Genomic DNA, 6,334 nt, shown 5'->3' with positions numbered 1-6,334 from the left:
AAGAGACTTTTCAGTTAATCGCTCGCTGGGTCTCACCCTGCTGAGTTTAAAGCAAAGACCTCTTAGTAAAAAAAAATAAAAAATAAAAAGTTAAATTTATTTATAGAAATTCCAAAGGCAACATTTTATTTATTTTATATATTTATTTATTATATAGAGTTTATTTTTAATGAAATATGTACAGGCCAGATAGGCATTTTGGAAGCTTTAGGCTCTGTAAGCATTAAAACGGCAAAGGCCACTATGAACCTGTGGTAAATTCATGCAAGTAAATATAAAGGTGCATGGATAAAAAGAAAAAAAAAAACAACAATAAAAAGGTAATAATAATAAATTCTAGTGACCCTCATGTACTAAAGGCGACAATCTCTTTTGTGCCCGTATTATTGTAAAAGTATGCACACCACTCATGACACTGAGTACTCACTCTTCTGACTGCTTGTTTCATAGCTTACCCCCAGAGGATTAAAAAGAAAACTGGGTCTTCAACTTTTTTTCTGTGTCTGTAATATTTCCTCTCTGATAAAGTGACTTATTACATCATTGTAAACTTCACGGCTGTGGAAAATATAGGGGTTGGAATATATTCTACTTGTTAAAACCTATTGCAGATTATACCAAAGCTAAATGATAAATATGCTTTTTTTTTTTTTTTTTTTTCTTTTTTTTTTTTTCTTCCTAAAGCAAAATGCCAGAAACAACATAAGTAATATCAACAATTGTACTAATTTTAAGATTCCACAAATAGCACATAAAGGTTTCAGAGGGCAAGAACCAGGCTAACAGGATCACTCTTGTAAACATGTTTATTTGTGCACTTGACTATCTACTATGAAATTATACAAGTTCCATAGGGGTCATTGTAACATCTTTTATGGAAAATTGCTTTCAGTGTGACTGTCATAATACATGATATTAGCACCCTTCCTAAAGTAAAACTTGCAAAATGAAACTAATAAATCTCTATCAATAATGACTATGGGGGGAAAGTATTAGACTTATTTTTATTTTTTCCCTTCTTCCTAAAGTATGTTCAAATATTCATGACCTGTAAGTGAAATGACAGTATGTAACATTTAAGGAATTGTAGCATTTTATGTTAAGCACACAAAAACGTCAATGAGCAATTACCATTTGGGAATTAACACATAGAAGTCATTTTTCCCCCAGTATCCTGAAGGAGAAAAAAAAAAAAAAGAGAGAAAAATCATGTAAACCCCATATAATAAATGCATTTTGTAGCTGTTGCATCCCTTACGGCTTGAACTTGTTGCCATTAAAAAGAGCATAGCTTTTGCCATGGAGCCTGCAGGGCTCACGATGCTGCCATCAGAGGCATCGAGGCTGGGTGGAAATGTACTTTGGCATAGCCGGAATTGTAGCCTATTCGTAATTATATAATCCTGATTTGTTTTTGCTCTAATGCACACCTGTCCGTGTGATATAAACAGATATTATTTGAAACGTGAATCTGTTCTGGAATAACCCATGGCTTGGTGTCCTGAATGAGTGGGACCTTCCTGTGCTTTACGGGAGAAGAGGCCACACCTCGACCAGGAGACACCTGCAGTAAAACATGGCATTTTGTTATAACTGGTTTTGAATGATAAAGACGTGTAAATTCAGTTAGCAGATTTGTAAGATGCAGTCAGACACTGACTTGCCTAGGGACTGCTATTGCCAAGGAATCTGAGCCCAACCTGCAGCCCGGGGGTTGGTTTGTAACCCTTCATAATCTGCATGTAGATGTGCCGCAGGTTAACCAGGTGCTGAATCGCTGGACGATGAGGCACAAAGACTTGCTGGACCTAGAACAGGTGAGCAAGCTCCTGGGAAGTGCTGGGCTCAGTGTTAAACAGAACAATTGTACTGTGAGGAGGGGGGGAAGGAAAGCTGCAACTCTGTTTTTCCAGAAAATCTTGCATGTGCTGGGAAATGAATAGCAAAGGTTAAAAATACTAGGAGTCGAGGCCAGGATACTAGGCCATGGTTTGAGTCTTAATGTTAAATTGATTTGGATTTTTAGACATAGGCAAATCATTACTACTCGTTAACATGTTTTATTTATTTTTTTTGTACTTTTCTAAAGAAAGGATTAAAACCAAGAAAAATGTTATGAGTTTATGGCAGTCCATATAAATAAACTGTAACCAATTTACTCTAATAACCCATAATGGTGTGTAAATAGTGACTTTCTGTAAATATAGAAACATGTAATTTAACATAGGCATTATTGCGAGACTGGATGGTCCAGGAGCTGGCAGTTCACCACTCACTGGAGCCTCACTGGGCCAAATCCAGCCTGGCTCAAGTAGCGAACAACAGATTTTGTTCGGTCACTTGTATAAAATGAGTTATTTATTATTTATTTGGTGGAGGATGGGCACAACCTACACACCCTGGGTGCTGCTTGGCTACTGTGCCAAGGGCTGGAGGGGTACAGATACCTTCCGGCTCCTTGAGTGGCCCTGAAGCAGGGCTGAAGACAGCTGAGCTGGCAAAGCCAGGCTTGCACTGCCGCTGCCCCTTGGCCGTGCACATACAGGAGCCTTCTTTTCCTTGTGCTGTTGATTTGGCATCTCTTCTGAGCACTATAATTCACTTGAAGAGAAATCGAAGGGGTGGAAAAGATCAATTGGTGTTATTTACCTGATACTCTGTAATGGAGTGTAAAATGCATACAGAATTCTGTAATTTCTATAAATACATCGCTATAGAATTTTAAAAATTGGTATTATTTGCTTGATGTGCCTTCAGAGCATTTTCTCACAACTGTGCATATGTGTAAGAATGGGATTGCAAAAAGACATCCTATTTGTATTCCTACAAAGGGTATGAGAAAATTCCAGGATAACCAAGACCATGAAAATGTTATTTCATTTTTTTGCTAAGTTAGAAGGAAGAGGGGAAAGATTTTTGTCAGGAATTGGATTATAGCATCTCACCTGAAATGGATGTGTCAACTACTGTGCAAGCAGCATGGGCAAAAAGGTGTTGGAGATCCAGAGCAAGGTTACTGTATCATCTGGTTTTGGGCTGCAAGCATGCTGTGGCAGGCAACGCTCCCCAGCTGAGTGGGGTGGGCGAAACCTCAGCAGTGCAGAGAGCAGGAAGAGAAAAAACAGAGGCAAATTGTCTCAAACTGTCACCAATCTGTGCAGAACTGAAGCTGCCTGCCAACTAGAAGGAAAAAAAAAGCCTTTCCTGAATGACTGGGTGTAATGTGTGGAGGCTGGAGATGGGACTCTGGGCTTTGAAAAAGTCGAGCGCTGCTACTGTCCTCATGGAAAAAAGATAACAGTGTGTTTAATAAACACATAAAGAGAAGGGAACTGAAGAGACTACTTCCAAGGCAGTCTTAAGTTTCTCTGGAAATGAAATGGCAGGAGGTAAGAGAAGATGCACCTGGACCTTCTGTGTCTTCACTGTATGTCTTTCAGAGTCACTTGCACCACCTTCTTAGTTTATGCTCTGCTCTGTTTACTCTTGTATCAAGCAAAGAAGGAAATACAAGCTCTGGCTCTGCTACCCATTGCTATGGGAGCAGAAATAAATGGTATGTCACCAATACGGGGTACCTCTGTGCAAATTCATATCCTGGCTCCTGGCTTCTTGTGAGGTCCTTGTGAGGTCCCTTAGACATTTTCATTGCTTTGCAGATGTGGAGATTTGGCAACCTACAACCACAGCTTGTTTTGCAGAAGACGGAAGTTGTGGATTTTCTGAAATTTTGATGAAATCTTGGAAACTTGGCTCCTGCTCATGTAGCTGTGTAGATGTAGGCAGCTGAATTTGGAGCAGGGAACCTGGGTGAAGAAGTACCAAACAACATTGTCCTCAATACATTTTCCACACAGCAAATAATTTATGGATCGGCAAATAGAAACCAGAAGACTTCTGTTTTCCTTTTATCTCTGTTCTTAAACAGCTAGAGCCCTCCATGGGTTGCTCACAGCTCGGTTCTATTCTGCTTTGATGTGAGTTTTCACCTTCAATACGGTTTTGTCACCTGGCTCTGGACTCAGTACTAGGGGTATAACCTGACCTCATTGCTATCAGGAAGCTGGACAGGCCTGCTCAGGAGCTTGCAGCTGAACAGTTTGTTGTTCTGAAGTGAGAAGATAATGGCTAATTAGTGTCTGAAGTTTACAATTTATAAAATTTATCTATCAAGGACCAAAAAAGACAATTAGTGATTAAAAACAGATAAATGCTAGGTGTCTTGATGGTTCCGTGTGTTTGACATGGAGACTGAAAACAGAAAATGTTTTTTAAATGATCAGGAAATTTAAAATTATAATAATGATCAAGTTCCAACTGCAGTGGAGTGTATAAAACAGTCCTGTTACCTTTTCTTCCCAATGATTATACACTTTTAATAGGTTGTGTACTTTTTGCCCTACCTGAAGGTATCAGAAAAGACACTTCAATTTTGTTTTCCATTTTTCTATGTATGATTTTTCAGTTATTCTGGTCTGAACCCTGAGGCATGAAAGTCAGGCTGTGCTTCTTGGTTAGGACAGAGGATCAAGCGCATTACAAAGCTGTTGCTGTGGTGCTCAGACCAGGTGGTGTAGTCCAAAGATGACCTTGTCCTGTTGTAGCTGTTAACAGAGGACTACAGCATTATTTTTTCCTTAATGCATTGTGTGTTCTTGTTATCACAGGAGAGATCTTTTCAAATTATCCTCTGGTCATGTAGGCTTTATTAAATCAGTATCTGTCTCTTAAGCACAGTATCACAAATGTCCTATCATGGACAACAGTGAGTGTATAAATTCAAATTTAGCTGCATATTGCTTAGTGATGCAGAGGGGTTACATCGCAGAGCAAAAAAAAAAATAAATCTCTTTTTCTTTAGGTCAGGGAAATTTATTTTTATGTGCAATACTCACAAGTAGCAACTGTGACACAGTCAGAAGAATTCTGGAATTAGACTGAACTGTCAACATGTTTCTCACATTTCTGTTTTCTTGAGAAATCACAGACCATCAAATTATGGTGATATGCAAAATATGTCCTGTAGATTTTTTTCCATGGCCAGAGGGCCTGGATGTATATCTTAACATTGCATGCAGTAAGTCTAGGTAAAAAGAGCATTTCTGCAGTGTTGTAATTCATTCATGTTATTGAGATCCTCCTACATGAAGTGTAGCTTTAATTAAAACTATTATTATTCCAAACATTTTAGAGAGGGTAGGTATAAACATCGAAACAGTGTCTAAAAATATTCTCTATCAGATGTGCTCTTGAAAAATATTTCTTTATTTTATGCTTTTTACATAATATAATTTCTATTGCTTTTTAGAAACTGTGCTTGGTATAAATGTCCTACATGCATTGACTTAGTTACAGCCAAATTCTGTACCACTGCCTTCTTCAGATAAGCTAATTCTCCCTTTCTGATCCTCCTATGTTTTGGCAGGCAAAGCAGTAATATTATGTAACTCTTCTCAGCTGGGACCTTCTTTCTTTCTTTCTTTCTTTCTTTCTTTCTTTCTTTCTTTCTTTCTTTCTTTCTTTCTTTCTTTCTTTCTTTCTTTCTTTCTTTCTTTCTTTCTTTCTTTCTTTCTTTCTTTCTTTCTTTCTTTCTTTCTTTCTTTCTTTCCTTCTTTCCTTCTTTCTTTCCTTCTTTCTTTCCTTCTTTCTTTCCTTCTTTCTTCCATTCTTCCCTCCTTCCTTCCTTCCCTCCTTCCTTCTTTGCTTCTTTCCTTCCTCCTTGTTTCTTTCCTTCTTTGTTTCTTTCTTCCATTCTTCCCTCCTTCCTTCCTTCCTTCCTTCCTTCTTTGCTTCTTTCTTTCCTTCTTTCTTTCCTTCTTTCTTTCCTTCTTTCTTTCTTTCTTTCTTTCTTTCTTTCTTTCTTTCTTTCTTTCTTTCTTTCTTTCTTTCTTTCTTTCTTTCTTTCCTTCCTTCCTTCCTTCCTTCCTTCCTTCCTTCCTTCCTTCTTTCTTTCCTTCTTTCTTTCCTTCTTTCTTTCCTTCTTTCCTTCTTTCTTTCCTTCTTTCTTTCTTTCCTTCTTTCTTTCCTTCTTTCTTTCCTTCTTTCTTTCTTTCTTTCTTTCTTTCTTTCTTTCCTTCTTTCTTTCCTTCTTTCTTTCCTTCTTTCTTTCCTTCTTTCTTTCTTTCCTTCTTTCTTTCCTTCTTTCTTTCCTTCTTTCTTTCCTTCTTTCTTTCCTTCTTTCTTTCTTTCTTTCTTTCTTTCTTTCTTTCTTTCTTTCTTTCTTTCTTTCTTTCTTTCTTTCTTTCTTTCTTTCTTTCCTTCTTTCTTTCCTTCTTTCTTTCCTTCTTTCTTTCCTTCTTTCTTTCCTTCTTTCTTTCTTTCCTTCTTTCTTTCC

The sequence above is a fragment of the Aythya fuligula genome, chromosome 1, assembly GCF_009819795.1.
Source record: "Aythya fuligula isolate bAytFul2 chromosome 1, bAytFul2.pri, whole genome shotgun sequence".
In the NCBI taxonomy this organism is placed as follows: Eukaryota; Metazoa; Chordata; class Aves; order Anseriformes; family Anatidae; genus Aythya; species Aythya fuligula.
The sequence above is the reverse complement of the archived record's forward strand: the minus strand, read 5'-3'. Positions refer to the sequence as shown.